Raw genomic sequence first — 12,039 nt, 5'->3', positions numbered from 1 at the left:
TCCCTCCTCCCCGACCTAACGAGCAGCAGCGGCGGGGGTGGCACTGAGCCGTAAGGCGGAGGGCGAGCGGCCATGCCGGGGGGCCACCGCCGCCGCTAGGGGTCGCCCTGCCGTCGCCGCCCGGGTCCCACTGGCCGAGCGCCCGGCACGGCCCCGGGGAGGCGGCGCGGGCGCTGCCGGCAGAGGGCGCCAGCGAGACGATCGCCCCCGGCGTCCGTCCGAGCTGCGGGTTCTCCCCGCGCGGGGTCCAGCCTGATCAGGAACGGGCGCAGCAAAGCTGGGCACGGCGGGGCTGCCCGTGGGTCGACTTCTGCCTGTGTTTGGTGTGGTATTTATTTCGGCACAAGGACAAAGTGAACCAGAAGAGCCCTCTAAGTAACGTTTCTGTGTAGGGCAAGCCTTGCTCCCTCACTTAGGTGAGTTACTGGATTAGGTCTCATTTTGGAATGTGGACTAGGGACATGGCATTCGCAACCATGTGAAAGCATCTGATTCTGATAAACCTCATCAGATAACCCAGTTTTATGGTTTCTTTGAGTTACTGAAGGATACATATTACACGAATCTATCATTTTTGCTGTTTCCAGTGTATAGCCTTGACTGAAAGTCAACAGAAAGCAGTCTCCTGTGACCCAAAATATTTAGAAAACAGGACACAGAAGTGGAGGTTTCTCAAAGCATCTTGGGTGCGTAACTCTTTAAACACAAATCTGACCCTGAAAACCAAAAGTTGAAAATACAGTTTAGAATGGAAGTCAATATCCACTTTACCTATAACTGAATGATGACCAGATAAGAAGGAATAAAACTTACAGTTCCTTATCTGGAGACAAATAATAGGGTCTTGTCCCATGGAACTGGGATTTGCTTCATACCAGTACCTAGAAATGCCGAGAATGCAACAAGAAAAAACAAAAAAAAAAAACCAAAAAAAACCCCAACCAACCAAAAAAACATACCAAAACCATACCAAAAGTGGTTTATTACTCTTGCACTTTTTTTCATGTGGAATATCAATGTGCACTAGGCTTTTATAACAAAACAAAGTATAAAAAAATACTTAATGATCTTAAATATCTAATGTTAAGGTCCTATGATTCTTGTAGAACTCCACCACGGCTGCTAAAATAAAATAATAATTCAAAACAATTGGAAATTTGAACACTTTACACACACACTGCATTCTTGCATATAGTAGGCTAACTGTGCCACTGTACTGTAGGGACTGAAATAAACCATAAATCCAGCTTGACAGGCCCGTTAAACCACTTTTCTGTTCCTATCCATGTAGCCAAATTTTCCTGTTGACTTCCATCCTACATATTTTAATATGGCATGGCTGATGCAAGAATATCATCAAAATATAGTCAACAATCATCTGGGTACTTTAAAACTCTAGCACCTCTGCAAACTTCCTTGCAGAGTAGGGATGACATTTAAGGATTTTATTGTTTTAGAAAACACTTCATAATATACTGAATTGTGAACTGATTTAAGTGGTCAAACCATGCTGCAGTAGACAGAATTTCAAAGGAAATGGAATATATTTCTTTCCCTTGCTGATGCTGTGCAGCTTCCGATAAATATGCAACTGATTCCCAATGGAAATGAGAAACAGATAGGAAATCTACGTAGATTTGTTCTTTAGGGATGTTTCTGAAAAATAATCAAAACATCCAACTTGTATCTGGCTAGAGCTTGGGTGATGATTGTGATTGAGCAGGATTGAGAGCAGCCCTGAAAAGAAAGACTTGAGGATCTTGATGGATGAAAAACTGAATATAACCTGCCAGTGCGCGCTTGCAACCCAGAAAGCCAACCATACCCTAGGCTGCATCAAAAGAAGCATGACCAGAAGGTCAAAGGAGGTGATTTTCTCCCTCTACTCCACTCTCATGAGACCCCACCTGGAGTACTGCATCCAGCTCAGGGGGTCCCAGCACAAGACAGACCAGACGTGGACCTGTTGGAACAAGTCCAGAGAAAGGCCACAAAGATGATCAGAGGGCTGGAGCACCTTGCATACGAGGACAAGCTGAAAGAGCTGGGGTAATTCAGCCTAGAGAAAAGAAAGCTCCAGAGAGACCTTATTGTGGCCTTTCAATAATTAAAAGGAGACCTAGAGGAAAGATGGGAACAACTCTTTATCGGGAAGTACAGTGATAAGATGAGGTAATGGTTTTAAACTGAAAGAGGGTAGATGTAGATGAGATATGAGGAAGAAATTTACTGTGAGGGCGGTGAGGCACTGGCACAGGTTGCCCAGAGCAGCTGTGGCTGCCCCATCCCTGGCAGTGCTCAAGGCCAGGCTGGATGGGGCTGTGAGCAACCTGGTCTAGTGGGAGGTGCCCCTGCCCGTGGCAGCAGGTGTGACTAGATGATCTCTAAGAGTCCCTTCCAACACAAAACATTCTATGATAACAAAGAAAAGGCCCAGGAGGTTTCCCCCAAAAGACTGCACAAAGGAGAAGAAACAGCCAATAGCTCAGGAATCAGAAAAATAATTCCAAGGTCAGTTTCAGAGAGAGAGGGCAGGTGGTGCAGAACTCCCCTCGTCCACGGCTGTGAGGAGCCTCCAGCAGGCTGTGGGACCACGCGTGGTGCAGACTGTGTGTGTGTGCTTCCTGGGCCTTGGTCAATGGCTTGTTGAAAGCTGCAGACAACTCTGGCTGAATGGCTGCAGAGAGAGGGGATGGGAGTGCGCCATGGTCTGGTCCTGGGCCTGCAACTGTAAAACGCATGATTACAAACAAAGGAGCAGCCACCCTTGCTCCCCATGGGCAAGCCTGGCCCAGGGCTCTGCCAGACAATTGGTGCCTTAACTTAGTGTCAACATCCCTGTACAAGGTAGCAAACCTCTCTGGCTGAGTGGCTGTGGAGGGAAGGTGTGGGAGTGCACCATGCTCTGGTCCTGTCCTGGTACGAGCCTCCAGCTCAGGAAAAGAAGAAGCAGCCACCACGTCATGCCATGGGCAACCCCTTCCTGCCAGCCCAGGCCCAGCAGCCCTGCGCTCCGCTCCCTGCCCGCCTCGCTGCCCTCCCACCTCAGCCCTGGCTCACCCGCCTGCTCGCCTCCAGCTGCCTCACCGCACAGCCCTTTCCGTGCCTGTCCTGGGATGCCCTGACACCAGCCCCCTGTGACATGGCCACCACATCACCGCGTGAGCCAGGGCTGATGGAAGGCCCAGCCCTGGGCTGCTCGGGGAAAAACGGGCTGTAGCTCTTCAGCCATGTTAAATGCAGTGGGATGGACAAACCCCACAACTCAGGCCCATGGGGAAAATGGCCGACACGCAGAGCTGGCTGTCACTCCTGTCTGCGCGGGGACAGCCTCCTGACCCGGGGCTGTGGCCACCTCAGAGCCCCTCACCGTCCTGTCCCACCCCACGTGCCCTGGGCCTCAGCCTTGCTGCCAGGGCCGGGGCAGGGCGAGGTGGAGCTCAGCATGAGGGTGCACACAGACAAAGGGGAAGTCTCAACACCCGGGAGCAATTCAGTGTTTAACAGACTGGCCTAGGGCCACTTGGGCTGTCTTACAGCCTGGTGTCGTATGGATACACGTGAAACTGGCAGATAGGACAAGGGACCTGGGGAAAATACACTAAATGCTTACTTCAATAAGCACCTAGAAGGCGGCTGTCCCCATGCACGGACAGTCAGCTCACAGCCGGCCGCACAGATCAGGGCCCAGGTGCCTGGGAACAGGCCCCGCAATGTCACCTCAGGCGCTGCCAGGAGCCTCCCCTGGCCTGTACCCGCTGCGCCGGGGCCGGGCAGGGCTGGTGTAAACGGCACCGTGCGGCTCAGCTCGGCTCGGCTCTGCCCGGGGGTCTCGGGCACTATGGAGGCCTCCCAAATGGCACTGGGCATTTATCTTTTAGGAACTGAACACCCTGTACAGATACAGAATAGTTCAGGTGTATAAAGCTGCTCAGGTGGATTTTATAATCAGGCACATTTTTTCTCTTTTTCCCCAGACATCATCCGTGTCTACTGTCACCTAAAAATCTAACCCTCACCTTGGTTACTCGTGAGGCTAGCATAACGTCTCAAAGAACATACTGCTACAACTGTTCATGATCAAACTGGTAAAACGCAGAGATTCATTGAGGGATATTCTCACCCAAAAGAGCAGGCTGATGCAGTTGATTAGACCTGAGTCTAAACCCCAGAGTTCATTAATCCTGATGTTGGCTTTCCAGAGGATAATTTCCTTTCCCTAGCTATAGCAAAAAACACTTTAGATTTATATGTGTATGTATGTTTGGAAAGTGTTTGGATAACGTATATGCATAGCATAACAGAACAATACCATAATTATTTTTCCCTGACAATTCTAGATTTGGTCCACTAAGAATTTTAGCATGGGTATAGCTTTATGTACATATAACCTCACTATACATATATGAAGTGTTTTCAGACTTGAGGCTTAAGAAAAGACGGAACACGTTTACAAGAGTTTAGGTGATTGAAAAACCTTAGTATAGAGAATAAATATTCTATTAATAACTCGAAGTGCAAAACTAGCTGTAATGAAGAGTTCTTAATTATCATAAGAACCACAAATTAAAACTATATTATTTTAAGGCATATTAGCAAATAAGTTCCAAATGTGAGATTTGTTTTACTGATAAATAGTCTCCCAAGGGCAGTCACAGAAGCAACCTTAAAACATTTAAAAATAGACTGAATAAAGGTTAATTAAAAAATCACACTAAGAAATCCTAATGACCTGGTAATAAAAGGGACCAGAAATTTAATAATGTGTCTTACAATTCTCACTACATTCTATCTTCATAGATAGCTATCTACTGTCAGGCAACTGTCATGTCTACTTACTAATTTGTGCTCATACGCCTAGATTTGTTTTATTAAAACCAAACTTCTAAAATAATCTATTTTCATATCAGTTGCATTTTCTCTGTTATTGTCATAGCAATATGACAGTATTGTCTGGGAGACTTATTCTTACACAAAAATAGACAACTAAGTTAGGTAAGTATAAAGACCATGGAAAGTTACAAGTCAGTATACCAGGGGACTCTTACACTAACAGGGTATTCAGGTAGCAAGAAAGGCATAATGTGGAGCTGGTTGCTAGTGAAGTCACTAGCAGTTAAGGTAGTCTTTCAGATGTAAGAAATATTATTGCAGACTTTCAGAGCTGTTTTAATTCCATATAGACATTCCAGCCACAAACATCAGTCTTTCCTGGAAGTTTCTGTTCAGTATTTGACTTAATTTGATAGTTGAACATGACTGGTCTTAAAAATATGCCAGTGGTTACCTTGCAGCTTGGAGTCAAATACATAAAGAACGTGAGTACCCAGCTCCCATTGCTGCCTCCACATTTTTTAAAATCCAGTTATATGCATGCCTGAATTGTTAGATACCTTTGACAAGGTGGGTCCTTATCCTGTATTAGAAAAAAAAATAGAAAATTGATCTGTGTGCAGGAAGTCCTATAATTCCCAATGAACCAAAGTTCTTAGCCTATATGTCACTGCTCAGTAATTCTTACCATGTCTGTCTTGAGGCTTGGAGCATCCAACCAAGAGCACAAGTTTTGGTCAGAGCTGGCTAATCAGCTTATTTTCATGCCATCAAGAACAATGAGAGTATTTGGACATTTTACAGGTGATCAGCGTAGGCATAATTAACAGTGACATTACACAGTTGAAAATTTAAGCACAAAAGGAAAATAAATATGGTGCTTTTCCAGAGAAATTTCTACAAAGCACAGGCTTCCTAAAAACTACTCGGCACAAAGCTCTAATCTGGGCATGGTAGGTAATAATTGTGTGTTGGCAGGGAGGATTATCAGCTAACTCATGACAATAGCCCTCCCCATCTCTTATTTTTATGATTTCCATTATGATTCTAGCAGAGGGCTACCTCTTTGATGGCAGACAAGAGCATTGACTCAAGTGCAGCTTATCACAGTTTCTGTATCTCTAGGTACTCTTTAGGAACAAAAGGGATTGGCAAAAGCAAAGTGAAGTAAAACCACTTGCCCCTTCTTGGCAGGCAGCTGGGCTGGGCTCTGATTTGCAGCCAGGGAATTTCTGTCTAGTCCCATGTTTGCTATTCACAATCACTCAACCATGAGCTCTCCTAAACTGCAACCACTGTAGTTCATGTTTTCTTTTTGCTTTTAGAGCCAAGGGTAATCTGGAGCACAAATCAGAGCAATGAGCAGACAAAATTAGCTCTATATTGTAAAAGAACTACAGTTGTATTATTCTGTTACATTTCTGTGCTAAGTAATGGGCACTAATCGATGCTGGAGGTTAAAAGAGTTCCTGTTCAATTCAGCACAGAGCTATGTGACAAACCCCCAATTTCCATGTCGGCTGGTGCTTGGCAGCCCATTCCAGAACGGTTATAGCAGTGTTTCATGACTGGTTTGGCTCTCCATCTCTAATTGGAAAAATCCTTTTCTTCTGAATTCCAAGAAACAGCAAAGTCACAGCTCTGTTCGGGGATAAACAGTCAGGATCCAAGATTGACTCCTCATTTTACTACTCATTCCCTTTTTTTGTAGGATGTATCATCACTTTTCTTAATACCTGAATGGAATAGATAAAGTAACTACTTCTATTATCACTTCTACTACTTTTTATTACACCCTGTCTCCTCATCCTTTGCTTGTTTGTTCTTTTGGGACCTGGAACTGCAAATGATGTCAATATGGGTACACAAAATACTGTGAAGGACTTTGAATTTGTGAAGCTCATAGAGAAGGATTGCACCCTCTTGCATGATTGTATAGCTGTGATGACACTCAATTTTCTCCTAGAAACACATTCATAATATTTATTATTTTTCAGATGTTGGCATTGCATCAAGGTCTACCAAACTTACCCAAAATAAGCTAATTCTGGGAACAGCCAAGAACAAAATTCTCTTGTTTCCATCTAGAAGTATTAAAGCCAAAGTGGATCCTGCAAATAGAACAACACATTAGATCCTTCTTGGCTCCCATTGATGGTTTCCCAAAGCAGAGCAGACTTAATTAATAGCAGAACCACGAGGCAGCTCAAAAGACAGTGGTAAACACAAATTTTAAGATTTTTTTACAGTTATTCTTACATCGTAATTTAGCGAAGGTTTGGTTTTTTAATATAATGCCTGAACTTGCTTTGAAAGTAAGTATGTGATGGGAAAAGACTCCAAGAAAAGAGCACAGTGGATGCTTTCAGCCCTGATGGGCTAAAGCTAAGGTAAAATCTATGTGCAATACCCACTGCTAAGAAATTAAGTGTTTGGCATGACTCTCATTTATCAAATATCGTTATAGGTTGATAACTGAGGAGAAAAACATTCCATTCTGTGCTTCTGCCCTTTGTATTAACTAGTTGAATCACAGTGCATTTAGGAAGGTGGTTTAAGGATTGACCATTGGACCTACATTATATCCTATATACAGTATTCATCATCAAGTACACCACAAGGATAAAAGGCAAAGCTACTGCACAAAACTGTGAGCCTTATCAGTCCTTCCTCTGAGCAGCATGGTTGTCAGCTTCATTATCTCACAACTCTGAATCAGTCTGTGTATTATGAGGGGCAAATGATCTGAAATCCTAGGAAGTCCAAAGATACTTTTTTTTTACTTATATATTTTTGACCCGAAACCATTGACATGATCAGATTGTTAGTGTTACTAGTTTGATTCATATAAATATTTGCATTTTCTGTGCCACCTGGGCAAAGACGTTTATTCTCAAATGAAGTAGCAGTACTTCTTGCTGCTATATTAGCTGTACTGCGGTATATATATAACTAAAAAAGAAAACTAAGCACCAGTGGCTTCCATAGCACATTGAGAGAATGCTGAAATCATCAATAATAGAGCTGACTTGCAAGTACTACTCAGCACGCCAGAAAACAGAAGCTAATAGCTCTTTTTTACAAGTACAAAGGCCCTGGATCCAAAACGGCTTCATTTGACTATGACTGGGAGTTTCTGAGAATAATCATTTCATGTAGTCATTAGTTTATTCTGGCACAATAAGTAACTGCATTTTTCTAAGTGAAGTGAGAGCTTGTGATCTTAGAGGTGATGTAAGCAATCTGGACCAGTATAGATGTAAGAAATCCAATAAATCAAAGTTCACCTCTACATTATTTCATAAAACAAAACCCTCAAAATGCCTTTTTGAATATTTATAAATTGCAACATAAGGGAATTTTTACCATCTGTAACACACAGGAGAGGAAGCAGCAGCTGCTCACAAGTTGAAAGTCTTCCTAGCAAGAAGACACACAGCTCATCTCTCCTTTGCCTGTGACTCCAACTTTGACTTCAGAGCTGTGGTGGAAGAAGTGTCCAGAGGCCTGTGGTCACCCTTTCAGTATTCCAGTATTGTCACTAACTTGAGTCACCTACTACAGGCCTGCTTTCAGTTCAACAGCTCTGTACTATGGATCTAGCTCATTCTATCTCATCTGAATGCACATATTTTATGAGCCTGACTGAGAGTAACTGGTATTTGAAGCATACAGTCACTGGTAAAATTAAAACTTGCTTGTTGATTGCTTTTCTCATTAGTTATGTGATGCTATTTATCAGCCAGAGATCTATAGTGCCTTACTCATGTTTACATTCATATTAATTAAAATTGTACCAACTGTGGTTTAGGTTCTATCAGAGAAAAACAAAGACAGCATTTTCCAGGAGTAGCTGAAACAACATGGATGGTGCTGTAGCCTGCTCATCTTTGCTTAGTTACTGTATGTTGCAAAATGCAGAAGCTTAGACACAAACGTGCTCATCAGTTTGCCAAATCCTGCAGCACGTCAACTATTTACTATGCACTGGCTTCTGCACCTTTAACAGCAAAGACACACACCTAAAAAAAGAAGTTTTAAAAAGAAAAAACAACAAAAAACAAACAACAGAAAAAGATGGTCAAGTTACTTGATAAAGAAAGCTGTCCAGGACACATGTAAGCACATGTGGTAACACATTCTGTCATACTCTCCATTCACCCATCCAGCCTTTGGAGAAAATGTTGAATAACACCAGATCCAGGAGGTAGGCTACTGCATGAACTTTGTAGTCTCACTGAGAACCCATTGTGCTCCCACCTGATGATGTTCACACACTGATGATCCACTTCCCCACCTGGCTCCTTCACCTGCTAAGCAACAAAGCCGTTTCCTTTGTCTTTCTTTTATTTCTAATCTTACTGTATGGCCTACACTTGTTGCTTTATGTTACCTTCAACAATCAAAAGTGATTTATTGTCTTAATCTTTCTCACTTTGTGCCCACATGCTACTGTCATTACTTTATGTTCATACTTAATAGTGTTTCCACATTTTATTCAGTTCCCTCCTATTCTCAGGTATCTTCAAGTATAATGGTATCTTCCTTTGACCTTTCTCTTGCTTCAGAAGAGTTTGCCTTTACACAGTTTATGCACTTTATTTGGTTCTCTTATTCTGTCCTACACTCGGGGGTTATTTTCTTAGACTGTTTTCTTAAAAGATTGCACCTACCACTTCCCTGATTTTCTTGTGGTCTGCATTCCTGAAACCAATCATTCTTATTCCAACTGCTCTTATCCCTTCTTCCTTTCCAAAAGCAAGCATTTTCTATAAAGCAAAGAGAAAAGCTGTGGCAAACAATATACAGTAGCTACAGTTGCTAGGTAATGACCTAGATGGGTGATAAGATCTGTGAGTAATTTTGTAGCTTTATTTTAATCTGAAGCTTTTGTTTCTTATTAATTTTCATTTGCATATAAGTGGATGAGACAGTACATTATCATTAATTTCTCTTGACACTTATAATCATGGTCTTTTATTTTCACTTCCAAGGGTCTCGAAAACATTTAAAGGTAAACAGAAGATCCTTGTAAAATTTAGCAGGGAAGAAACCATGAGAGTTCTATGAAAATAATACAACTGAGACGTAGATAAATAATTATTTACTCAAATCTGTATGAAAAAACACAGAGGGATATTTTCTACTTCATTTGAAAAACAACCAGTGATTTACATTAAATAACTGAATTCCTTTTATAGAATGCTAATGCTTCTATAGGATGCTAAACAGCAGATTAAAATTATGAAAGGGATGAAGTTTATACACTAAAGATTTATTGGAATTTAACAGTCAAATGAAGTGTCTGAGTGATACACACTAAAAGAGAAGAAGGAAATATGTTGAGCAAGAAAGCCAAAAGTAATCTGTGTTCTCATGAAGGTTTTTGCGGGATTTTTAAGGATCAGAGGCAACTTCAGTTCTGAAGAGCTCAAGTAAACGAAGAAAAGAAGAAAGAAACTGCAGAGGATGTACTTTATATGTCATGGAAAACTGAAGGGCTAAAAATGTGCTTTGCTGATTAAGCAATATAAAGGTGCTGGATCCTTTGGCTTTAATACAATGGGTGAAGAAACAGTTATGGTTGACTTGAAGTCAGTCTCTCCAGCATGGTCAGAGAGTTGTTGCAAGCACAGCGCTCAGCTCTGAAGTGAAGAATGCTGTGGCCCTGCTCCTAGCATCTGCAGGAGGTCTATTGGCACTCTGCAAGCTCTGCTGCTCAGCACCATGGCAGGATTGAACCCGAAACAAAGTGTTTCTACAAATCTGCTTTCTCCCCAGCAGTATTGTGCATCTTAAACACGAACAGATAATCACACAAATTTGAAGAAATGTTTAGAGGCATGTGCTGGTTCCTCCTGCCTGCTTTTTAATGCTTTGTGTGTTAGCATGTTTTTCCACATTCCCACAAAGCTGATTTCTTTGTTATTGGTTCAGATTACTGTCAGTAGCTACTGTCAGTTCTCCTGTTTGTAATCACTATGATGATCAAACTGGGCAAAGTTTATCTGGAGAAGGGAGGTGTATTTTTTGTTTAAACGTTAGTGTGTAACAACAAAAAAGAGCCAAGAAATGCTCTGTTCTGTAGCACTCTGCAGTCCTTACTGGCAACAGCAAAACCACTGCTAGTGTCATGTTCCTTGTGGTGGATTCTTCCCACGCCAGCTCAGATGGCCAGTCACCTCCCCGCTAAGGTAACCTGAGGCCTCAAGCTTCTTTTCCTCTCTACTCTGACAAGAGGGAGACTTGCTGTCTGCTGCCTCTGAATTTGTGATGTAAACAACAATTTTTGTGGTTACCATTCTTGGCAAAAGTGGTGCTTCTAGGAATGAAAACCCCTTTGCTTGGTAAACAGGAAAAAGCAGTGTGAGCCACTCAGAAGTTTGTATTACAGCACCCATCCTGTGTGGACTTGAAACCAATGAAGAACTGCCATTACAAAAAAGTCTGCTGATTACCCAATACTTAAGAATGAGAAAAAAATTTAGATGGCCTAATGTCAGGTCTCTGCCCCAACCCCTCTTTGCCACCCCAGCATGCAAACTGAGTTTTTAGCTACCTTATACAGATTAGGAATTGATCTTGCAGCAAGCTAGTGGGACAAGATTTTGAGATGTCAGTTAGCAGTGAAACAGGGAAGAGCACATGAAGGGATTATTGCAATTTATTTTGTGGAGGGGTGCCACCCTGCCTCAGGGCTGCCAGGTGAGTTACAACAGGATGGGCAGCTCCAGAGAGAGCAGATCATGAAAGTTTCCAATTTAATGGTTGGTGTCAAGCCAGAGTATGCTGGCATTGTATTTCTTCCCATCCCATGCTGTGGTCTCCGAGCCAGCCTTCTCAAACTTACAGTCATGACTGTTTCCTCTGCCTCTCTCAATCTTTTCTGATGTACCCCCATAGGTCTGTACAGAAAACATGATTCCAGACCATACCCCTGCTATATGTCTGCTGTGCAGCCTTAGGTACAAGACTGATCCCAAAGGATCATTCCCACAGAAAACGCAGGAGAGCCATACTGCTGCATTAACGCAGCCTAGAACGGCACGTCTGCTGCTCTGCACTGAGCAGCGCGCAACACAGGTGTGCCCACATGGCAATGGAGCTTCACCCGTCCTACCCTCGTGCTCCAGTACCTCCCTTTCGCTTCACTTTGCTTTACTTGGCTTCACATCAGTTCACTTCAACACCACATGATTATGTTCA

The 12,039-nt window shown here is 42.8% G+C and overlaps 1 long non-coding RNA gene across 1 annotated transcript; it reads right to left on the bottom strand.

Annotated features, from left to right (window-relative positions):
- Positions 1-898: 898 nt before the first annotated feature.
- On the bottom strand, positions 899-6,948 carry LOC129735428 (uncharacterized). The gene is made up of 3 exons (XR_008731061.1): positions 6,865-6,948; positions 5,288-5,416; positions 899-2,728 (listed from the first exon to the last, which is right to left on the bottom strand). It is a non-coding gene; the product is annotated as an uncharacterized LOC129735428 (long non-coding RNA).
- Between the last annotated feature and the right edge of the window lie 5,091 nt (positions 6,949-12,039).

Source organism: Falco cherrug, chromosome 2 (assembly GCF_023634085.1).
Source record: "Falco cherrug isolate bFalChe1 chromosome 2, bFalChe1.pri, whole genome shotgun sequence".
Classification (NCBI taxonomy): domain Eukaryota; kingdom Metazoa; phylum Chordata; class Aves; order Falconiformes; family Falconidae; genus Falco; species Falco cherrug.
Note: the sequence above shows the minus strand (reverse complement) of the source record. Positions and strands in the feature narration are given on the sequence as shown.